Below are 25,882 nucleotides of genomic sequence, written 5' to 3'. Positions count from 1 at the left end.
GTTTACTTATGCACGCTTGTGTGTTTGTCCCCCTAAAGTTACATTATGCATACCTATACAAGTCTGATGTGATACGTCTGTTTTTTTCATTGTACATCTGAATCATTTCTGTTCAATTTTTATGGTTCTCCTAGGGCTCATTCCGGCTCTGTGACGGTAATGCTGCAATAGTATAACACGAGATAAAGGGCCCGTTCAGCTGATGTATGCAGCTCCCTCTGCGTTCTGTAGGAAGGAAAATATTATACAGAGGGAGCGGAAAAGGATAAAGAGAACAAGGGAGTGAAAATGACTGATAACGGCGAAGGAGAGAGAGAGAGAAGAGAGATAGAAAGAGTGAAAAAGATATAGAGAGGCTGGAGCTCCTGTATCTTATCTGTATTCCTTGCCAGTGTTTCCCAGCAGAAACAGTGTGTCCAGGACTATAAACAGACTATTATCCTAGTGTTTATCACAGTGCACATTACCGTTTGCCTCTGTCGGACTTACTGTAATGGAGTCGTTTGGTTTGATGGATGCCTCAGGCGTGGGTTTCTATCTATTGCTCCCATTATACCTCTGTCTGCATCCCTTCACTGTAGAAATGTCTGCCTGCACATTCAGCATAGCCTGCAAGCATGGTGATTGAGGTTATGGCCAATGTAAATGTACCATTTGGCACAGTGAATTGGAGGTGCAGGGGGCAAGAGGAAATCGAGGGGAGGAGAAGAATCGTCTGCGTTACATTACTGCTTGTAGAATATCCACAGTGAGAGGGTGAGGCTTTTGAAATTCACTTTATGTACCGTGAATAAATATCTTTACGTGTGAAAATGAAATATGCAACTGTTAGTGCTGCGTTTTGTTTGTTTGCATATTCCCCGCCCAGTGTACGTATAGGAATGTATTGTGGCTGAATTGTACAGCGGGTAATGCCGCATTTAAGATTCATCCATCAGAGTTCGCAGTAACCTGATTGCCCTTGCCCTTCTGGGCTCCATCCTACATGTGAGATAGGAGGACACGCATGCTGTATGTGCAGCGTGCATATATGCATGTGTGCATCTGGGTTTTTTTGTGTGTCATGACGAGCTGAGGTGTGGGGAGGTGATCCGGGACATTGTCTCATCGCAGTAAAAGGTTCCATACAGTTCTTCTTCTATGGGGTCACCTTCAGAAGCAGGGACACTTTGTGGCCTTATAAAAAACGTTGATGCCCGCGTGCACGCGTGCGAGCCGTTTATTTATTTCATTATTTTTGGCGATAACCGGACTCTCACCTAGCCAGCTGAATCTCGGCGGACGCCGCGAGAAAAAGGGCGGAGGCAGGAGCAGCCACCGGAGAAGAGAAAGGGGGAGGACAGTGGCATCCACACCTGCGCCATCTGTTGTCCTTCCTCATCTATCAGGCCGAGGGAGGATAGATGGATGGAGAGGCGGCGATTAGCTCCGATATTATCCTAGAGAGGCGGCGGGAAGAGGAACAAGTGGGGACAGATAAGAGGTGTGGGGTGAGAAAAAGAGATGGGTTTGCTCTCAACTGAGACCCTCTCTATCTCTGGGTCTATATGCTCGCGTGAGTACATCGCACCTCTGCAGTGTGCCGGCATGTCGCGATCGCGCTAAACACTCAGCCTCGGCTACTGTACGTGTCCTTGGGGATGAGATGATAAAATCACACCTGAGATACGTGTTACTCCAGCAGTTGACTTTTCCTAACTTCTCCTACACACATGCGGGCACTTGTGTGCACACACGCGCCTGCAACAATCACACCCACGAGAGGCCGGCGCGCGCACCGAAAAAGCACTCTGTGGCTTTATAGCTGTGCAATATAACCTGCTGTCTGTCACATCTCCTATGATATCCATTCAGCGTGTAGGGGGTGCGGTGTGAGGATATCCAGGGGGCACGTGCAGTACTCTAGATGCACACGCTTGTAAAGGCTGTAAATTAACTGAGCAGTCAAGTTACTCATGAAACAATAGTACTGCCAGGATAGGGCGTAGCAGAATGGCTCATTAGTTTAAGGTCAACTATCACTCGTCATTAACTAATCTCTCTCTTTCCTTTCACCCCTGACCGTTACCATTACCCTCCTCCCTCCTCTCAAGTGTTCTCCACCTCACTCCAACATTATTCACCAGCTGTCCTCTTACACTCAGAGCAGGCCAGGGTTCACATTGTTTTAATTCAATTAAAACTGACATCAATCTGCATGTGACGAATGGAATTTACATACTCCACAATTAATCTTGCCCGACCTAGCCCACTCCACCCACATACACACCCTCGGCCCTCTGGTTGTTATCATTATCTAGGCCTGCGGGGCTGAGTACCAGAGCTTCGGCGAAATTACGAATTACGATTCTGCCTTTTGAAACCCTTTGAAGTGTAGGTCAATAATTAAAGAGTATTTCTCCGTGGCTTAAATGCACATCTGGAAACGACATGCTCGCGCTGTACTTTAGAGAGCCCAGAGAGTTGGTCTCCGTTCAATGAAAAGGCTGCTCTGTTGTCGGGACAAGAAATTTAGCGAGTAAATATTGACCACGTTCGCGTTTATTATCACAGCTATGCAAACGACACGCGACTCTCTGTTTGACTATGTTCTACTAACACCAGTCCTCCAGTTAAATAGAGAGAAAAGTGGAAGAATGGAAATCTTTGGAAGTAGCTCTCTTGTAGGAGCACTGGTTAAGTACAAAACCACACAATGCCACGGCCAGCTCTCTATTAACTCCTTAGTAGCATCACTAAAGCAGTATTTTCAAAAACCATCCAGTTGAGTCAAAAAAAAAAAAAAAACACCTTTACACCTCAACTCATGAACGGACACAAGTGGGCTGATTGCTGTCTCCTTAAGACTTCCGGATTTTAAAGAAATGCTATAATCTTTTTGATTTAACGGTCACTGAGATTGTGCTGGAGATTTAATGTGAACTTGCACTTGCATGGAGAAATAAATTACGGCATTGCTGAAGCCAAGAAAAGCTACAAAAATAACTATGCTCTTTTTGATTTTACAAGCGTTTCCAAAAGCACTGGCCTTATGTGCCTGCTGGAACACTGCAGCCCAAAAATCCCTGGAGCCATGCGCAAATTGTTGTCAGTTGAAAAAGAACGAAAGCTTTGTCATGTACTTTCCTTGAGATGTAAATTGCAGATTCTCCCAGTGAAGTCTCTTTTAAGAGGATAAATCCAGGCTTTCTCCCTCTGAATGTGTCTTTTCCCCCCTTCTCGATATGCCACCTTACCATGAATATCCAAGTTGCTACTGTAACTTCCCTAGCTTTAAAAGACCAGTTACTTTCCTGTAAACATTTGAAACCTACGTGCATGTGAATAGGTGTGTGATGTTGTACCTTAAAGCGAGGTTAGAGCTCTTACAGCAGTAGCTGCAGTAATGCTTCGGTGTGAGGTTTAATTTGAATTTGAAGTTTTGTGAATGAGTTTGTGATTTTTTCTCTCACTCTGTCCCTCTTGTGTGTTTATTAATCCATTTAGGATACTATGTTGGTCATAATCCTGTTTCATTATTAACCTTCACAGTCCTTATTCCCCTCACCACCAGTAAGTCTCCCTGTAGATATTATCCTTTCCTTTCCTTTCCTTTCCTTTCCTTTCCTTTCCTTTCCTTTCCTTTCCTTTCCTTTCCTTTCCTTTCCTTTCCTTAACACCCAAATGTTTTACCTAAACAATGGCACTCGCAGTTCTATTATAATCATAACACTGTCAGCTGCAGTATGGCTCTCATGACAGGATATGAAATGGCTGAAGGTCAATTAGGGTCCATAAATAACCCACTCATTATACAGTGTCCGTAAGAAAAGAAATTCCAGAAAGCTCTCTGTCCAATTAAAAGATAAGAGGATGACCATTAACAACCACAGGGGATGTTGACGACAGGAAATCGAGAGATTGTCACATATGATCTCAGCCTCAGTGCGACGATGAAGACACACTTGGGCACGCCCCGGCTTCTTCAAATTAGTGGATAGCATAGGTGTGCCTGAGCATCTGTGGGTGCATTTGCATGCAGTTTTAGATGGGTGTTCCTAATGGATACGTGCAAAACAATAAGATTAGAGTGCACTTCCAACTACAGCTGGATACAGGTGCAGGGCAGTGCAACAGCAACAAAGCGAAAGGAGACGCTCTCTGCTCACTGAAACTTCCAAAGATCCCATACTTTTCATTAGGGCAATGATTCAGGGTACCTAACGAAGACCTTTGCAGGCCAAAACATTGCTCTAAACAAAAACTTGTAAATTAGAGATTTCAGGATGCTCCTTTTCAAATGTGAGGTTTCTCCTTCCCCTGCCAACAGAATATGATACAAACTAAGACATGCACTTATACATGAGGCTCAATTACAACCATTGTCTCTCTGTGTACCCTCGTCCTCTTCCTGTGTTTCCCCCCGGAGTTACACATGTTCATGTGGTTGATGCAACCCTCACCCTTTCCTTGCCACACATGCCTCTAAATTGTACCTGAAGTGCACAATCAAAGCATCTCTGCCCTGCGGCGAAGACTCAAAAGAGCTCTGTGAGATTGTTAGATGTAGGATTGTCCTCCTAATTACACCAGTGCGCCTCGGTGTGTCTCTAACACTGTTTACAGACATATGTATTTGTCGTAAGCAGCCTTCTCTTTTCAGATGCACTAAATTTTGATTCCTTCCACATCACAGTCATTTCAGATCCAGTAGTGGCGTCTTAGAGAATGTCGCGTATCTAAAAAAATGAGGGTGTTTTTTTCCTACCCTCCTGTATGTCCGTGACTAAACGCCTTAACTGTCATTACCATTTTGTGTTGCCACCACTTTCCCTGGTACACAATGCAAATGATGTCTTTACAGCATTGCTGCTCTCTCTTTCTCTCTCTGTGTCTATTTCTCTCTGTTCCCCCTCCTCTGGCATCCCCGCACAGTTAGAGAGGCTGTCCAAGAAACCAGTGTCAGCATCTACAGAATGTGTGTGTGTGTGTGCGTACTAATGGCAGCGCACACATGCGTGCGTGCGTGCGCACTTACATATGTTTGATTTAGTACATGTCCATGCTCATCACCGCATCTATACATCTGCTGCACGTGCCTACCCGTGCATATGCGCGCACACGCTGGGCTGGGCAGGAACGCATGCAACGTGTGTGTACACACCTGTCCAGCTGTGATAACCGAAAATGATCGGGTGAGTTTTTTTGTTCCACCTGTTTCTCCCCCCGAAGCCGGTCGCCCACTTTAGACACACGGGTTTAAGGCTCATTGCTTCTGTCAGCCAAATAAGAGCAGGTTTTTCTGAAGCAGGCAGTGCACCAAAATGACTGATGAGATGATGGTGGTTGGTGCCAGCTGCACCCACGTAGCAGTTTTCTTTTGCTGTAGCGGCGATTAGGTGACGGGCAGCCAAGCTACAGGTGGCCAGCAGATATGTAGGCCGATGGTGTGGGTGAGATTATGCCGATGAACGTCTCTGATTGACACGTATTTACCTTGAGAATATTCTCTGACATTTCTGTCTAGCCAGTGAGACGTTCAATGATATAAACTGTACCTTGTGACTCACCTGGTGTCTAAGTGACTCCGCCCCCCTCCCCTCAACGGCGTCTACCCCACGATCAGATACATTTTGTGCCTTCATCAAAGGTGAGGTTTGTGGAACAATGAGGTAAAGTGTGCACTGCAGTAGGAGACTGAGTCAGCCTTTATTACTGACTTGCCAGTTTGCTGCAGAATGATGTGGGTGTGAGGAGTGTCATGTCGTTTTTTTTTCTCATCCTGTATATGGTCACCACTGCTCTCCTCTCCTCTCCTCTCCTCTCCTCTCCTCTCCTCTCCTCTCCTCTCCTCTCCTCTCCTCTCCTCTCCTCTCACTTTTCTTGTTGTTGCTCAAAAAAGAAGTAAGACGCAGACAGGTGATTACCATGGTCGAGGGCTCTCTTCTCTCATTTTCCTCGTATTCTCTCCAACAAACAACTTACCCCTCTCTCTCACTAGAGTCATCTCCCACCAAGTGTTTCTAGTTTTTTTTTTTTTTTTAAATCCTATCTCATAAACAGTTTCAGGGAGAATAGAAAAGCTACAGGAATTATTACAATCTCTAAAAATTCTTGACAACCTTGTGTGTGATTTTTTTTTTTTTTTTTTCGTTTTTTTTTTTCCCCGTCTTGCCTGTAGGCTTGTGTAGCTTTTCACTGTGGTGCAGTGTGAGGGCTGGGTCCACTCCTGCAGTTGTTTAACAGTGCACTGAAGCAGGCTTTATGCTGATTAACTGCATCACATCTGATGGATTCTCGGTGACCTCTCCACCTCTCAATATAGCTCTGGGAGCCTTTCAGGGGGAAAAGGCTTCCCTTTTTAATTAGACAAGAATAGGAAATCTATTAGTGAATGCAGACAAGGCCCCGCACTGAATGAGGGATTTTCTGAGTCCTGTTTATATTGAACTAACCGCAGCCATCTCTCCTGCCGTTATTGCATTCACCAGTACACAGCTGACGTCAGAACTCAGGTATCAGATTGTTTTTTTAATACCAAAACACAAGAAATGTAATTAAGCCGATGCTACATCTGTATCGCTGGAATATTGCTTCCAGCCATCAACATGCATTTTTCACTGGAGGCACGGAGCCATCACAGTAAGAAAAGCACAGATGTTACTAATAACATTAACAAGGCCTCTGCTCTATTCATCTGTCCCAGTAAGTAAACAGTATGACAGCGGCATACATACACACAACAGCAGGACTGGAGATTGGTAGTCCTAGATCATGGCAGCATCCAGATGTGAATCCGTGCTCGCTTCTTATTGTTGACGCTGTCATAGAAAACAACAGTTTGCGCATACAACAAATATTGTGCGTCTCCTTAATTGATTCTCCGCATTTCAATTCATAGCCTCTTGCCAGACTAAATTTCCATCATCACCTCAAACATGTGTTCATACGCTGCTGAAAATAGTCCCTAACAAATGTTGTATTTACTGTATCTCGACAAAGAGGCACCTTAATGGACAGCTGTTCACAAGAAATTACTTTCTAATATTTCTAATTAAAATATAATATCTGTAACTTTAAAGGATGTAGCCCTGTGGTTATATGGCTGAGGTTGACAGGCAGCTCAGCTCAGAGGAATCAAGTATTGAGAGACATAGTCCTTTAATGAAAATGTCAAGCATGCAGTCAAGTGTGCATACCTACGCACTCTCGTGTAATAAGCAAGCACACTTCTCTAAATCCTTATACCCCCCGTCTAGTGCCCATGCAGAGTGTTCTTCTGTGTATGTTGTATGAGGATCTACAACTTTGATAAATTAAAGACCAGAGAGGTCCTGCTTCATGATCATGTTATATTTATGTCGAGGAACAGACAGAACGGAGGGAGATGAGAGCTTCAGCGCCACGGCACCGTCTCTGGTCCAACCACTGAAATATGCAGGCGAGCCTCGGTGTTTATTACTTGCACAGGGGGTGAAAAAAGAAAAGAAAAAAAAAAGTTAAATTTTTAATGTAGGCCTGAACTTTCACTGGAAAATGTTTGTTGGATGATTTATTCAAAGTCTTGCGTGTAGAGGGGAATATTTGTTTAACAATCAGTTGCGGTGCATGTGAGGATGGCCTTCTTTCCTGTAAGAGCGCACTCTTCACTATTTATCTTGGCCTGATTGAGTTCTTCTTAAAACAGGCTGTGTGTGTTTTCCATATTGTGACGTTGTGATTTACCTGAATTCAGGAAGCTGATGCCGAATGGGCCTCACGTAGCGCCTCCCCGAATGCTTCGCTTTGCAATTCCGCACACTCTTCCACGCGCCTTCGTCTCGTGGCATCTGGGGCGTCTCGCTGGGATAACGTGTTACGTAATTAGCACCAAATTAACACTCAATTAGGCAACCCGTGTTGAGAGGGTGGGGACACACTATCTTCGGAGGCTTTAGAAATCACATCAGTGACACATCCGCCACCTGGCCTACTGAGAACATACTGTACATCACATGCACATAAACTTACAGTGTCTCCTTGGCTGTGATGTTCAGCAGTTCCCAGCAGATAGAGGGTTCAGGGAGGATGTGTTCCAATAAGATGTTCTTTCAACTAAACGCTTTGATTCATAGATTGAGCCACTACAGGCCGGGCGAGTTATGATACTTGTGTTGCTCTTCAGGGCTGAGCGATAAAAAAAGAAGTGAGGAAGTTTTAATAAAGTTCAACTTGAAAATGTTCCCTTGCAAATCCATCTGCAGTGGGGCGGGACACGTCTGTGTTATGAGGCCCGGCACGAAGAAATCCGATTTCATCTGTTGTGTCCTTTCCCGGGAAGCTTCCCCTCTGATAAGCAAAATAACTCCCGATTCCACCGGCCCCTTTTAAATGCTCAGGTTTTGTTAGTAGTCCAATATGTTCCGTTGTAGCCGTGTCTGTTCTCCATAGACTTCCCGGAGCGAAAGATTACAAAGAAACAGAATTAACGTCCGGTTGATATGAATGTTCTTTTTGGTCCCAGATTATTTCTTCACTCTCCACTCGGGTAAGATAAGCAATCCGAAGACTCAAAGCTAAAGGGCACAGTCATTTTATTCTCTGGAGGGACGTACAGGATCACAAACAAACAATAAAAATACCTTCTAATATAGTAACTTTCTTTTTCTTTTACAGCCTACCTCTTCATTCGTCCCTCATGTTTTCCTCTCTTCTCACTTCTCTAACTTCCTCTGTCCACTCCATTTCTTTTTGCACACACACACACACACCTCTGTTGGGGTGGGGTTCTTTATTTCATTAACAGCCGCTTGCACGCCAAAATTCATTATGCCAGCCTTCTGTTCTCGTGCATCCAAGCATGCCAGCTAACGTGCGGAACAAATTTCTCTCCCCCCTCTCTTCACCCTTCCTCCCTCACTCTCCTCCCTCACTTCTGCTAATAAGTATGTTTAGGATGTGATTCACCTGCATCAAAGGCTCCCTGTGAAGTAGCCTGCTTTGTATCACTGGTCCATGATTAGTCATTACTGTCAAACTCTCAGTGTTTCCCTCTGTTGCTATGCTTTGAAGCCAACAGGTGGTTGCATCCGAAATAATGCAGATATTGTCACAGCCTCTCGTGATAGCATGCTGGTGATGGTGCTTCTGTGAAACGTAACTCTGTGGATGTTACTTAGCCATGAACCACCCAGACCAGATCAGACACCCCCACCCCACAGCAATGACACACCTTGATGGCTGCAGCCATCTTCAGCAGGATGCAGCCTGACACAGACACATAAAAAAACAGAACAAGGTGTTGATCTGGCCTCCAAATTTACTAGATCCCAAACTGATCAAGTATCTGTGAGATGCACTGGAACAAGCCTGATCCACTGAGGCCCCTCCCCTCAACCCCCCACTAACAACATTTGGCTGCAAGACACCACCCCTCAGAAGGTCCATGTCCATTCTCTGATGAGTCACAACTGTTTTGGAGGCACAAGGGAGACCTACACAGTATTAGGAAGGTGGTCATAATGTTATGCCTGATCGGTGTGTTGGTTGAAATTGGTATAAAAGGCTATTTGTGGTATTTAGAATATTATCATCACTGTTACTTCAGACGCCATACTCCATTATTAAAAGCAGTCATTTTTACCTTGCTAAAAGACCAGAGTTGTTGGTCTTCCACTGTTTTGTTTTGTTGTTTTGACATGTTAAATGTAATCCAAACTAACATGCCTATGTACCAGACTCATTCTGTGACCTGGAAAATTAATTTATTTATCTTTATTAATTTGATCTAGAAGGATATTCCAGCTTAACTTCTGATTATCAGAAAAGACTGCCTGAGAGCGAGGTAAAATGATTCAGATATAGAATACGTTTAACCTGATATCAATTTGTTTGTTGTTTTTTAACCATGTCCACAACAGTTAATCGCTTGGCTCGCCAGCACTTCTATTGCCGTGGAACTACTCTGTCTCCAAACTGATTCCATGCAAACCGCCATCGCTCCTACATCACTAATTGCCTCATACAAGCCCAATTCAAAGATACCATACTATCCCTTTAAGAGTTTGATTGAGAAAGTAGGTTGACGGGGCCTTTTTATAGAATTTCCTGGGACTTCATATGCCACCATTAACTCAGTGGAAGTGACACATGAAATGTACCAGTGTCTTGAATTTTGGGAAATGACAGGTTCTGATTTTGCAAGTTTATTGGAGCAGCCACATTGAGAGATTTGTTTGCTATCAAGTACACACACCATTACATCTGAAATGAGAAAACAAGCTCCCTTTTCTCGTCCGAATCTCAAGTGAATACTCCTCCACAGAGACTGACCTAAAAAATTGCCCACTATAACCCTTTCTGCATTTGCCAAAGCCACCAACCTTGTTGCCATGGAAATTGATAGGGTGGCACCTTGGGTTTGGCTGTGTTGTGACAAGTTATTCCAAGTGGAATAAAAAGGGCTTTGTCTAGAAATAAAGTCAGGGCAGAGGAGGTGGGGGGGGGGAGCCCTTTGGGACTTGCCTTATTTATGAAACTCCAGTGAACACACTGCCACAGAATAAACAGGCCAAACATGATTGCCACTCATCTCCAGTGCTTGTTCTTGCTAATACATGCATTTAGGTGGAGGACTATAAATTGCTTTTTGTCTGTTTTTTTTCCACTCGCAATTGCTCAGACATTGTAACTCGATGACATGTGTTAGGAGGGTGATGCATGTCAGGGGAGTTTACAGAATTACATTTATTGGGGCACAGGAGATGTCATCTACAGAACAAAGACCAACAATAATTTGACCCACTGTGCTTAACATTCGGTATTTTAATGTTTTTGACATTTTGTTTTTCTTTTTTCACAAATATAATGTATCGCCTTTTTGTCTCCGGATGATCCACCAACACTTCCACAGAGCACCACAGTGTGTGTGTGTGTGTTCATTTATTGTGGTTGGTTTCTGTAGGGTTGTAATTGCTGCATGATTTGTGGTCAGAGAGGAGCAGACATCCTGCAGGGAATATGTCAGGTTTTTAAAAGCAAAGAAAAAGACCTCAGTTCTGCACCCATTTAACCTCGACCACCCCCCGGGAGGTCAAAGCACTAAATCAGCTTCTCTCTCTTTTATTAGCTCAGGATTCAATGTACAACGCTGGCAAGACAGTTGCTACTGCTCTAGTGTGGCGTATATGTGTGCACTTGTGTGGTTAGTCAAAGTGGGGATATACACAGAGACGTTTGCATAAACCGTAGCCTTAGCGGTCACTCATGCAACAAATGCAAAAATCTTAATGCAAATCTGCTGCTTGGAGCTAGCTTTACCGTAGAGCTTTCACTCCGTCAATGCACATGGGAATATACTGTATTATACTAATGCCACAACTTACATAAATGTTCACTCACCATGGAAAATCAAACCTGAGGGCTAGCTCTTGTGAAGTTTGTGAAGTCTCACTGATGTCTTGTAATAACGTCTGTAGCTAACGCCTCTCGATGACGCACATGATGATATCTCTGTTATTTTAGAAAAAATGGGATTTAGCATCATGAAAAGGGTATGCTTGGTACATAATTTTTATTCCTTCGGAAGTGTAACTCATAAGCGAAAGTATTTATTTAAATAGAGCAGATTAGGAAAGGACCTAGAAAGTTTCATCAGAGGAATAAAAGAAGAGTTTGAGGCTGAATATCTGCACTCTTAAATATAAATCACATAAATTGTGATTTGATATTTAATGGGAATCCTCAACGAAGTCTTTTCAGTTTTCTTAGGAAAAACACAGTCCGTCTGCCATGTTTGTGTTCATCCACCGAAGGCTGCCACATGCACTGAAATAAAGCCAACTTTTCCAAACCTCATTAATGCAAGTGCCTCACTGTTGTATACAGTTATTTATTACAGCGTAAAACAGTGCTTCCAATTACAGTTCGTACGAAAGTTGCTTGCTTACCTTTCAGTGGCAAAATATATCTTAGTATAGGACTGCACAAATTGGAGCGGAAAAAATATGTGGATGAAAAATATGTGGATGAAAACAGGCTTTCTGAAGAAGTGGCCCAAATTATCCTGAAATCAAAAGGCTGCGACAGGCTCTGGGTGGCACACGAATCATTGGAGACCGCACAGAAAAAAAATAAAAGTTCAAGAACAGCAAGGCTGTACCTCAATCCCACCAAACATCACAACAAAGTGGCTGCATGTGACAGATGTTGCATTCTTCTGCACCAATGATCTCTAAAGGTTGCACCATAAAAGCTGTCATCAGCTCTTATATAACCACTTACTAAACACGTAAGATGATTCTATGAAAAATGTTTGATCAAGCTGTCCCTTGTAGTGTGGGCCTTTTTGGTTATTCCTCTGCTAAAATATCTTAATACATACGTCGTCAAATTAAAATAAAAATGTAAATGATTGAGGAAATAGTCAATTTGTCTAAAATTACAGCCCAAGTTGTGAGAATGCACCTACGGTCTTTTTCTAAAAGACTCAGCACTAATAAAGCAAGACAGTGACAATCAGTCTTTACCTTGTGGTTAAATGGCTCTCCTATAGCTAGTCCCTCAATAGTATGGTGCCATAATGAGAAATTAGGAGTCGTGGCCACAAAGGAAGTGTAGAAGAAAGTGATGGATTCGGTCCAGATGGTCACCAGTGCAGGCAGGACAGCGGGAGTTCTGTTAACACTTTTCAACGCCACCGCAAACAGCCACTCAGTTAAAACTATTATATTATACCAACAATAAAATCACGCCATACTGTTTGGTGTTTACTTAGCCACATGTGTCTCCTAATAATGCCGTCAGTGACAACTCATTAGCAAATTGAGTCTGCATGCTTTTGGAAGGATTTGCGATTGTAATCCGAGTCTCTTGGCAGATGCCGCGGCAGCCACAGCTGTGTATCTTTACGGTTATATTATTTAACTGATTGCTGCTCGAAAACACCGCAAACAGATGCGGCTATAGTGTGTGTCTGTAAAGAAATGGAGCATCTGACATGTGTCTGAGGAACCGCTGGTGTCCATGCTTCTATGTCAAGGAGCGGAGGAATGCGGTGATGAAGGCCTTCGCGTTCGCTCTAGGATCAGCGGAGTCTAATGGACGCTCATCAATTCCTCCTGTCTGGGGAAGTGTGTGTCATGACTCCTGTAACTACTTCTGACAAGAGTGATGAAGCACTTGTTAAAGTTGTAAGCTTCTGCTGGAGTTTGAAACCTTCAGATATAAATCTGTGTAGAGGGAGATGGACAGAGACAGTGAGTGAGGGGCGAGCATAGGAGGGGGATAAGTGAAAGCCAAGACAAAGAGCGCTTATGGTTTAGTCTTGACAGATCGTAGAGAGGGGGGGAGTCGAGTGAGAAAAGCTAATGATCTCCATCTGTCTTAGGAGGCTTGGAGAGAAGAGCATTGTTGGATCTGTGGAATTAGGGGGAAGCAAACAAACACATGACCTGCAGACCTCACCCTGGCACCGCTTTATGTGACTGGCTTCATTTGAGTGGGCAGGCAAACATGGCTCAGGGACAGCACAGACCATCGGATGTGTTATTCTAATGATTGCAGCTCTCCAGCAAGTGTTTGTCTAACAGTGTGTATGTGTGTGTTTACTGTATGAACGCCAGAGTCTGTTTTATTTTTCTTGTACGTGCCGCTGTGTTAATGCACGTTTGTGCATTTATAACTTTGAGCATATTGATCGCGCATGTATGTGCACATTTCCTGCTTATGATCTCGGATGAGACTAATAAATCTCTAATTAGTATTTGGCACAGGATAGACACAGTCGGCAGGGATAAGAGAGTGTGTGTGTGTAGCATTAGCGGATGCCACTCAAGCTAGAACTCAAGACTAATTTAATGCTTTCTCTTCTACTTTGTCCAGTTACGTTCAGCTGCTGTTTAAGAGTCAACAAGTCATCCCAGAATAAATTAGTTCAGTGATGTGGTGATGACTTGGCTTTGGTTAGCTTAAAAAACATGAATTTATGAGCCAAAGGTAAGTACTTTTATTTACAGGTTAGGGAATGGTTGAGCTTTGTTGTCAAGGTGTTATTTACCTAGTTATACGCTTCAAGTGACAAAAGTTGTGAAACAACCAAGCGCGGTCAGCTTCACTGTCGACTAGTTGCAGTTGAAGCGTTGCTCATTAATGTTGGTGACGTCACTCATGAACTCATGAAACAAACGTACTTGATTAGTTTAGGCATCACCACATCATCAGAGTGTTGATTTTTGCTACAGCGTGAAAGAAAACTAAGAAATAATTGTGATTTTGTTTACTCATACATCCTCATTCCTTTACCCACTTGCTTGAAATCGCCTAGAGTGTCATGTCACGCTGTCATTTTTGGGGTGAAAGCGACTCTCCTTAAGTCGCTTTTACTTCACCAAACAACTCGCTGGAAGCAATGAGTCCCTTGAATAGTCTAACACCCTCACCTACTTTACCTGATCAATAATGTTTTACACTCTTCCCTCGTCAAAAGAGTGAAGCACCCTGAGAGAGCTGTGAAAATGGTTTGATCCAAAAAGAGAATCGGTTCTGCTGACACTTATCTCTGGTTTCGCAGAGTTAAATAAACACATGCATGGGTTGACAGCAAATTTGAATTTTCATTTATGCATTAAATACTTCTACTCATCATCCATCCATCACCCCTAAGCACTTGAAATGATTTTGATGTAAAATCTATACAAAAAGCATCAGTATAATCCCAAAAATCCTTTGAAAGCTGCACGTCGATATTAATATATATATATATATTTATATATATATATATATGAAGTTATTTCTGACAACGTGACATTATGAAAACAACTCAAAGTAGTTGGTTGAAAACAACATTTAAAATGTGGTTCATGTCGTTCTAGTTGGAGACGGTGGTTGATGAAACATAAGCATAGCTGTTAAAGTTAAATGAAGCTATAATAATTTAAAGGTATTGAAGCTCTTCTACTTGACTGGCCTGACCTCAACACCATCATTACTGGTGGTTATAATAAATAAATTGCGTAACCTACTGTTCTATTCCTATAGACATGGCTAGATTCGTCTAGTGTGTCTGTGCATTCTTCAAGGCTGACAGTGACATGCCATCTTGCAGGGTATATAAAAGTGCTTTTCATACTCAATCTAAAGTACGAGTATGTTATTTTGTCTGTGGTCTTCACTTCAACATTATCAAAACCAGATTTTTTACCAGACTTTGTCTCGCAAAACCTCTCTTCTAATATTTTCTGTTACTTTTCAGACTGTTCTATAATAATAAATCACACAAAATGATCTAATATACATGTCATGTCATAGAAGAAAGCTACATTTTGCTACGTTGGAACCGTGTCCATTTATCAAAGATTTATTATGCACGGATATGGGGCAACAGTGGATTCTGCGAGCTGCTGAGGTTGCTGTGGAGACGGGTCAAAGGGAGCTGATGGAGCAGATGGCAGGGAGGTGACCCTGCAGGCTTCCTGTCTGTTCTTCTGTTACTTCATGTAAATCTCAGCCGTATATGTGTCACCTCAGGTGGCACTACCAATGTGTTTACACACCTGGACAGACCTGAAGCCGATATACAGCACGGCCAAGAAAGAGTCAGACATGCACACACCCTTCCAGAGGGATTTTGCACTGTGCATGCTGATTGTAATGCGCCAGGACTGTGTTAATCCTATCCCTCAGGTGTGTATCCACCTGCTTAGGCTGTCCCCTGCAGTTGACTTGGTTAGCCTTGTCCTCCTGTTCTGACAGAGAAACAGAATGGATACCAGGCCACTAGGGTTTCCATCCCTCTGGATCATCCACAGAGATCAGGGCTGATTAGGAGCTAATCCTTTATCATTTCCTACTGTAGGAGTAGCTGCAGTTTTTGATGGTCAGTGCCTGTCCTGTCTGAAAATTTTTTTTTTTTTCCCCCTCCCTTTTCATGTGTCTCCCTTGTTCCCCTGTCTGCCTATCTGCATAAGCCCCACACGTGTGTGTTTATTGTACATTTTGCGGTTTCATTTTGAAGGAACGGCTTCTTTATCGCCACTCCACCACTGGGTTTTGTTATCTGAGGCTCACAGGACGGTGTGTGTGTACGTTTGAGTGTGTGGTGCGTGCTTTTGCAAGGATCAGCAGCCTGTGTGCGCAAGTGGAGCACGTGCAGTCGCTGGCACGCGTGTGTTTACGTGCATGTGCCTACGCCATGGTGTATGTCGAGGCTGCACACTGGCGGACGTAAGCACTGAACTGCATTACTGAAAACATACACACTGTGCAGAGCCTCGCCCTAATAGAAGAACGGTGTAGTGTACACTCCACCCATTGGGAGATATTAACGTTCACACCTATATTATCCAAGATTCGCTGCACAGCAGGCACAGATACTGTACATGCTGCCAGGGGGAAGCCGGAGTGCAATGAAGAAGAAAAAAAAACTAGAAAGGCTTACTGAAAGGTGAAAACGAGTGTGGTGGGGCCAATTGCAGGACGGTGACAAATGGATGAAAAGATGACAGTGGGGAAGATAGGACAACACCTCTCAGTGAGATAGAATAAAAGAAATATATCATTATGTGCTACAGTGAGGGGGTTTAAGATCAGAGCAGATCAGAGACAGATGAAAAGAGTGAGATACAGAGCTTAGAGGGGACATAAAACAGACTATTCTAAGATGCGCCCACACACATTGTTGATGTGTTGATACTTCGTACGGTTGAGGCCGGAGTCTAGGAGGACGTTGTGTTCAGTTTTTACCTCTTTCACTCTTACATTGTCCTTTCCTGCATCTTCAACTTCATTTCTTTCCACTTGATATCTGACCAAGGTCCCAGAAACAGCCCAGCAAGAGCTAATTAAATAAACCACTTGTGCTAATGCCCTCCGATTTATTCCTACTCATCTGAACATGGAATTCCATCATAGGCGCACACATCCTCTCATGTTTGAATGTTAAGTATCCTCACGGGCACATAAACCTTGTTCTACTTTCTGATTCACTTCTTTTTTTTCTTTTTTTTTTTGCTCTGTGTTAAGCTGTCATTTCTACATTCAAATTGACATGGTTGCACACATCCAAGCACTCAGGGACTATGCACACAGAGACAGTTCACCGCTGTGCTCACTATTCTGGTGCCTTTGTTGTACAACTACAGTATATGGCACATTCAAAGAATAATAAAAAAAACTGTTTGAACTCTGCTTGGGAAGTGAAAGTTACTTGGCGTCGAGCATCTGGCAACTGTGAGGCTGGAACAGTCATATCTCGTACTGTAGCACAGCAGAGTGCAGCACACCATATGTGTCACACATCCCCGCGGACCATGAGGAGAGATGATTTGGCAAGTTGTTTGTGATGCATGGCGGGGTTGTATTTATGTGCGCGTGTAAGTGAGACGCGAGAGGGAGGCTGCATTTGTTGCACCCATTTTGCCGGTGCTGTACCTGCTTTATCAGTGTCATTGCTTTCACTTAATTAGATGAAGTCACTGCAGCCAGCGGTTGAACAGAAACTGGCTCGGTATTTCTCTTTGTGTGCAGTTCAGGAGTTTCAGAACTCAGACTCCTGCATACAAGGGTTTTGTTGTGTTTTCATTTTTCTGGGATGTAATTAAATCTCGAGGATACCTCTGACTCCTCTCTCGCCTTGCCTTAGCATTCCCAGTTTCTGCTCACTGTTCTGTAAACAATGGCCCCGTAAAATGCTCCTCATTCATTCCAAACACCCTTCAAATTCCCTGCCTGCTTAACTGAACCTCTTATGTCGAATACAATGCAATTTATTCTATCAGCCGGCGTAAAATATAATCCTCGTTGAGAGTCTGAAAATAAACAAACAGCCTTAATGAGGTTGCAGTCTAAGTATTAGAGTACAATATTACATTGTGTCGATGTGGATACTTCCTGAGCATTATTTTTTTTCGTCCTCTAGTCCGACTCAAACAGAGGCTTTGGTTAAGTGATGCTGAGTTATAGTAAAAGGCCTGTTAAAGCCAGTGAGGAGGGGGAGCTTCTAGACAGTTCTCCTATACGAGAAATTACCGGTAAGATTATTGGATTGAGCGACAGCATTTATAAAGCTCAAAGATCTGTGGCCAGACACACAAGGTCATGTGCACCCATATAGACATATGCATACGTCGACTAAGAAAGTAGAATCATGGTAACTCTTTAGCGATCAATAATACATTTTCTCCATCTGTTTCGTTTACCACATGTCACTGTCTCTATAGTTCCCTTTTGTTTTCATCTATCACTTTCTCCAACTGTTTCCTCCTTTAATTGATCTTAATGTAGTGCTTATTAGGTAATGAATTGCTGAATGTACCTTTTAATGGTTGCTTAACATATTCTGCAAATGAGCTGGGGAAGCTGATAGGCAGGCACATTTAATTTCCTCTTTCCTGGCATTTCACAAAGATATGGATTGTTGAGGCCTCACAGCTGGATCCTTGATCTGAACAGCTTGATCGCTGCCATGTTTCATCATCAGACAGTCTCTTAAGAGCAGCTAAGTCAGAGAAAGCTCAACTGGCCACTTGGTCAAACAGGGCCAATTGTTCTCACTTTTCATGATAGTAGTCATTAGAGGGTGCCACTGACTATGATGCATGAACCTGTCTGGGCGTATTTGTGGAATAGAAAGCGCACTCCTGTTGCTTTGATGTTGAAATATTTCAGCTTTGCTAGAGGCAGGGCACTTAGAGACCACAACAGTGGTGCATGGTGGGGGAGCGTGATGTGGTTTTAGGATGAATATAACTGCTTTTATTAGCTCCCTCTGGATGACACCAACCAGCTCTTTGCACAGGTCCTCTCATGTGGGAAATGGTCAGGTCTGGAATTGAATTCTGTATACTCTGAGGTGACTTTATAAGGGAATCATACAGGGCCGTTATTGCACCATCAGGAATGAAATGAAACTGGCTCAAAGGTGACAACAGTACAGAAGGAAGGTCACTGTTAATATATGGTGATCTCCTGCAGTACAATATAGGAGTCTGCCAGCCATAGAGGAGAATAGAGGCTTCTCTATTCAAGCTTAGCGGTCTTGGGAGACTCACAAGGACTTTATGTTTGCTCAAGTCTTCCTCCTTTCTATTTTTACTTTTCTTCTGCAGCTTGAATGCTTTTGTTGGTTAAAAGAACACTGAAAACCTTTGGGAGCCAATTTTGCAGGACCAAAGGACAGTGCAGTTTTTCACAACTTTGTGTGCACGTCTGTGTCTGTGCGTGAGTGTTTGTGCCTGTATCAGTACTCGTGCAACTATTTACGGCATGTGGCGGTCTTTGATTTCTTCTCTTTTTCACCTTTGTCACTAATTTGCCAGCAGCATATTTCTTCCTCACAAATCCCTCACACCACCCCAAGAAATGGGACAGCTAACAGAAAAAGCCCAGTGATCCAAGTATCTCAGCTCCATCCTTAATTCATTAATTTGCTGTTTGCGTACACTCAGTCACCCAGAATAATCCATCTGGAAAGTCCAGTGAGCTTTTCCACCACCAAGCAGAAATAGGATTGTGGATGACTGATCACAAAGCTTATTTCCACAGAGTCCCAAGCTGTATTAATATACCCACGTGTAGGCCCTGCGTACATGCATACAAATACAGCACATACAAAGCTTGATTTAGTTCCCCTTTCCATGGCACTTCAAACCTACGCGCAGTGAAGCAATGTATATATTTCACACAGAGTACCTTGTGTCAAAGTATCTCAGGAAAACACTGAGAACACAATCCTAGCAATGCTTTTGATTTGACAATTTGGCCTGTAAGCAGAGGCACAGACATTTTCTAATTCATATGCTCCTGTAAAGTGAGACCCAAGTTAAAGGCATACGGCCCAGCTGTCATGTGGCTGAAAAGTATTCAGAGATACTTTGTGCCACCTCCTTGGTTTGCTGCAAAGAATAGACAATCCATATGCTCTGAGGATACACAGACGTCAGTGTTTTGCAGTGAATCACTGATCTAACACCATCAAATTGCCTACACAGTACATACACAATATTGCCAAAAGTATTCGCTCATCCATCCAAATAACTGATCCAATTACTTCCATGACCACAGGTGTATAAAATCACGCATCTAGGCATGCAGATTGCTTCTTCAAACATTGGTGAAAGAATGGGCCACTCTCAGGAGCTAAAGTGAATTCCAGTGTGGTACTGTGATAGCATGACATGTTTTGATACCACTCCATCATTCTCCATAGACTAGCATCCATTGGATTATCTGGCCTCCTCTTGATTGGTTCTGCTCCTATCTGGCCAAATTCATTTCATTCAATTAAAAAGCATTTATTTCCTCCAACCCCACCTCCATCCTCGCTCCCACTTCTCTCTGTGATTCCCTCCAGCAAATCAAGATTTGGTTTTCCTACAACTTTCTTTTGCCATCGATAAAACCTCTGTCTCCCCTTCTTCTCAAGTCAAGAGTCTGGGTCTTGCCCTTGAAGGTCTCCATATTTCCATCAGTGCAACAAAATATTAACAGCCTCTGCCCGTCCCTCACCACTGAAAACACCATCCTGGTCCACTCCCTTGTTACCTCCTGTCTGGATTATTGCAACTCACTTCTCACTGGTCTCCCCTACAAGTCCCTCTATGAATTACAACTCATTCAAAATGCTGCTGAATATCACTCTGACCCCTTCTTCTCATCACATCACCCCTGTTCTCCAGCACCCTGTGCTCCCTATCACATACGGCATCATCTATAAAATCCTTCTCCTAACATTCAAAGTCCTCCACAGCCTCATCCCTCCATACATGGTAAATGGTCTTGCTTTCATATAGTGCTTTTCTACCTATTGGTACTCAAAGCACTTTTACAGTCACAGACATTTTCACCCATTTGCTCACTTAAGCGCACACATTCACACACCAGTGACACGTGGCCTTACCATCTCTGCTGCCTGCATTACCTCCATGAGGTCCAGAGCCTTCAGCCGTTCCTCCCACCCACCTCTGGAATTCCCTTCCACCCAACATCTGTAACATTGACACGTTGACTATTTCTAAATCCCATCTCAAAACCCACCTGTTCCATCAAGCCTCCCCAAACTGGCTGTCATTCTCTCTGGATTTTTTTTTTATATCCCCTTTTAACCAAACCTTTTGTCTGTTTATCTGCACTTATCTCTTCAGTGTCTTGTAGTTTTTTCAATGCCTTTGATGCCTGTAATGTATTTTAAACCCTGTCTTACTCTGTATGATATCCTTGCATGTTTTGAAAGGCGCCTATAAATAAATAAAATGTATTATTATCATTATTACTAAATATTCCACAGTCAACTGTCAGTGCTCTTATAAAAAATGGTTCATGTGGCCTTCAGATTAGCGCAAGAACAGTGCGTACAGAGCTTCATAGAATGGGTTTTCGACAGACGAGCAGCTGCATCCAAGCCATGCATCACCAAGTGCAATGCAAAGCATTGGATGCAGTGGTGTAAAACACGCCACCACTGGACTCTAGAGTGATGAATCACACTTCTCCATCTGGCAATTTGATGGACCAATCTGGGTCTGACAGGAGAACGATAATTGTCTCACTGCATTGTGCCAAGTGTGAAGTTTGGTGGAGGGGGGTTCATGGTGTTAGCTCGTTTTTCAGGAGCTGCACTTGGCCCCTTAGTTCCAATGAAAGGAACTCTGAATGCTTCAGCATACCAAGAGATTTTGGACAATTCCATGTCCCCAACTTTGTGGAAACAGTTTGGGGATGTCCCCTTCCTGTTCCAACATGTTTGTGCACCAGTGCCCAAAGTAACGTTCATAAAGACATAGATGAGGGAGTTTGGTGTGGAAGATCTTGACTGATCTGCACAGATTCCTGACCTCAACCTGATAGAACACATTGGTTTGTGCATGTCTATGTCTAGCAGGCCACCAGAAACAGGTTTCTCTCATTGAATTAAGATTTCAAGTTTCTGGAGGAGTAAGGGAACCTGTGCATATTGCTAAGACCCATTGGACATATTTGGTTTCAAGTTGGGAGCAAAGGATGTTACTGCACTGAAAAATGAGAGAGAATAAATGATTACCTGGCTAATAGGGTATTAGCCTAATTTCTTTTAAACCAACTACAGATTTTGCAGACTGAAGATATTTCATGTTAGCAGCTACAGTAAGTTTTGCTCAGTCTTTACACTCCATTTTGTTTAGTCAAGCTTATTTGAGGTCATTCTGTCATCAATCTAATTCGACATTATATTTGCATTAGTAGCAGCACAGTTTGCTTTTGTAATGTCTGAGGTAAGTTTCAAGCTGGTTGGGTGAAATAAATTCTTTCCAGACACCAAACGCAAGAAAAAAAAAATCAGCGGAAATTGATTTTTAGATTGCATTGCACATGTATTTTAAAAATAAGATACAGAGGCATCTATTTCTGGTCTCATGATGTTCTCACAACTGTTCACCCGCCATGAATTTGTTGTTTACCATGTTTAAGTGACTTTGTACTTTAGGTTGACTGGTCTCTAATAATGGCCAGCAAAGACTCTTTCCTTTGTTACGAGTTGTTCCCAATCCTCCACATTTTAAATGGTGTCCCCCATGCGAACCGTGATAATTGATGTATTTCCCATAAAGGAGTGGTAATTAAGATAATGAGATTTTCAGAAGCAAGTGTAGCATGCCAAACGAGGGCCTGCGTGTTTCGTGACTGCTTCACTTTAGCTTTATAAATTTCTTTTTCTTTTTTTTTTTCCTTTTCGCCAGCTCTGCCTCTCCGTCTACTGATGCTTGCCTCCTATCTGTGTCCTCCTTAACACATCTGCTTCTCCTCTTGTGTCCCGTACACAGCTTGTCCTCATTTGTTTGCCTGGTGCATAATTAGCTATAGGATCACCCATTGTGTAATTATGTATAGCAGTCTGATAAGTAATTAAAATTGTATCAGTATCCAATGTAATTTGTGCTGTGTGATCACCTATTAACAGTACAAACAGTTGTGCCTAAAAGCCCGTGACCGCCCCTCTCATAGATGTCACTGTGCTCCATATTTACATACCAGCAGGTGCTTCACATCCGAGCACAAACCGTCTTCAGACCAAAACCATTTGGGTCTCTGTGGCCTCACATGACTACACCTTTTTCTGGCAGCTCTGTGAGTTCTTAAATATGTTATCAACCTTAATCCAAGCACTTTGCAAGACTTAACTCTGTTCAATGTCTTAACTGTCTCCAGTGTAGCTAGGAGGTAGGATGCAAGTGCAAGACACACAGTCAGGAGAGACAGGATGAGCCACTCAAAGTCATTTTAATGATTAAAAGTAAAGAACAAAAGGTTCTGCAGGGATAGCAGGTAAAATCCAGAATAAGTGAAATCCAATCAAAAAAAAAAAAAAAGCCCGCACACACATATTACAGGTGAGCATAGTCACAGAAATTAGGTGAGACAAAGAAAGAAAATGAAAAAGAAATTAACTCAATGATTACAAACAAGAACAAAAAACAAGAAACCAACCTGGATAAGAAAAGATGCGAAAAGCACAATATCATGACAGTGAATCTCTTAAGGTGCTTCACATCCTGGGTTATTTATGGGGAAAAAAACATCTGCCAAGCCAAAAATGAACAGTCTTTGTTTTTATGGATCACAGACTCATTTACAAATCTTTATTCTCTATTTGAAAAACTCCACCTAAATAAAGCTACAAATATCTTTCTAACCACATGTACAGTATGTGAACAATGCTGTTACTGAACCTAAAAGTTCTGTCCTTCAACTCCACTAAATGAAATGCATCAGGAATTAAACGCAGTGTTGCATCTATTAGCATCACAGAAGAAGCTCAATGCGTCACACGGAAATTTCAGAAAAAAAAAAAAGAGCTGTGGGTTGTATTTGTATTATAAAGACCAGTGCCTGGTAAAGGTATGTCGCCCTCCAAGGTGGAAGGAGTTAACTCAGCAACATCACTTCCTTCTATCTCCTGAACGCAGGCACCAAAGCAGAGAAGGGCTTTCAAACAGCTTGTTAGAGCACTTTCATGTGAGACCGGGGGTCATGTGAGGACATTGTAAGGAAACGTCTCAGTTGAGTGCACATGGCTATAAACTGGACTGAATAAGCCATTATACATATTTTATATATGCTATACTGAAGTGTCTGGTGGTCGGTGTCACTTCTGTCGTATAAATTATACTGCACAGCAAGCCTGTTTAATTGCACTTATTTTGATACAGAAAAACAAATTCTAATATCTGTGGGGATATCAAACATGTCATGCTGCTGAAAAATAATGATTGTTCTGTTTTTTAATATGTCATAGTTTTTCCTTGGGATATCATGGCATAGCAACAAAGGCTTGAATAAGTGGATCACCAAATCTTACTGTTAAAATCAGAGAGTGAGAGTTACCAAGTGAGAGTTAAGAGCACAGGAGGTAATTATATAACTGTGGAAGAAGAAGTGCGTAATGAAGTACAAGACTTTTTGTTCCTGCTGCGCCATAAAGAAAGTTGTTATTTTTAAATCATGTTCTGTATGAATTTCATACTTAAATAGAATATGTATGTGAAATCTACTGTATGTGATCAAGAACAGTGTAATTGCAATTTGTGAAAACAGAAAATAAATGCATCTGTAGAATACAACGGTGTGCATTCAGCAAGGCAGCATTGTGGTTTAACATGGTGGGAGATATCCAAGCGCCTTGGTGTGCAAAGGTGTGATTTCCAGATTAGAGGAAGGTCTACGCAAGAAAAACAGCAGCTGTTAACGCACATGGATTTACAGTCTGGCCGTGGGAGACTCAATTTGTTTTTCCCACTTGAATTTATTCTCTTGGTACGCTTTCCTTTTCTGATCCAACTCGTACTAGTTAGCGTTTGCATGAATGAGGTGGTGAGGTCTAAATTAAATGCACTCACACAGACAAACTGATTTTGGATTCATTATAAAGTATATCTTTACCTAATCTAAAAACGTACACATTATGTGCTACTTGTAAACTTATTCCCATAAAATATACACATTATAAGCTCTTTCTTTTTTAAATATGTACTGTGCAGTATTTTACTGAGGACCACACTAAAGAAACCAGACTCATTGTTGAAAATTATCTTCTTGATTCCATTTCAAATATGCTGAAGCGTTTTTGAGCAACACACTAAACCCCACAATTTTCTCCAGCAGCATCAAGTCACGGTTCTCAGCAACTCTCATCCTTAAGCATGTGTGAGGGCTTAGTAGGAGAACGAGAAACGTTCAGATGCAGAGGTTGTATTTGTATTGTCTCTCAGCGGGAGATCAAGCACGTCACGATATCGAACACGTAGCCATGGCCTCTCCTTTTCTTTCCCAACTTGGTGCTTTTTAGTCATGTACATACAAGGGCCCCTTTCTGTTCTCACAGGCCTCTAACCCTAAAGAGCGCGGCCTTTCTTGCTGAACACACAAACGCTTTTAACAACAATAAAACCGCTGCATGTTCTGGCAATTCCCAGAGGAAGGACTTGAGCAGCAGGTCTGACATCCACCGTATGGATGATTAGCATCATTAGAGCATCAGCTGCTCCCTCTCACTGCGGCACACGTGCACCTCATGGCTCTTCAAAGTCCAAAGCAGATTAAATGATGGCACGGTCTTCGTGAAGTAGTGATTCATTCACGTTTAAAGGTAAATCTGATGAATGGAAATGTAGACACCAGAGAGCCGCAAAGAGGTAGCGAATGGGAGCGTAAGAGGAACAAGGACTGATGTAAAGGGGCTGAGCATTTATTTTCTCTGAAGAGGGTCATGAAAAGATGTTAGTGACCAGGAAAAAAAGCAAGTGAAAGACCAGTGACTAATGCTAAGGAATCTCTGTAATGTACAGAAGGACGGTCTGAACAAACTAAAAGAAAAAAATCCTCACAGTTCCTTAAAGACAGTTTGCCTGTGTTTCTTGTACTAAATCATAAGTAAATCACATTTAAGCTGCGTCTC

At 42.6% G+C, this 25,882-nt stretch overlaps 1 protein-coding gene across 4 annotated transcripts in view; it reads left to right on the top strand.

Annotated features, from left to right (window-relative positions):
* The window catches only part of il1rapl1a (interleukin 1 receptor accessory protein-like 1a), a 142,686-nt gene that overhangs the window by 69,822 nt on the left and 46,982 nt on the right, over positions 1-25,882 (top strand). The gene's annotated exons all lie outside the window — the stretch shown is intronic.

The sequence above is a fragment of the Mugil cephalus genome, chromosome 12, assembly GCF_022458985.1.
Source record: "Mugil cephalus isolate CIBA_MC_2020 chromosome 12, CIBA_Mcephalus_1.1, whole genome shotgun sequence".
NCBI lineage: Eukaryota > Metazoa > Chordata > Actinopteri > Mugiliformes > Mugilidae > Mugil > Mugil cephalus.
Note: the sequence above shows the minus strand (reverse complement) of the source record. Positions and strands in the feature narration are given on the sequence as shown.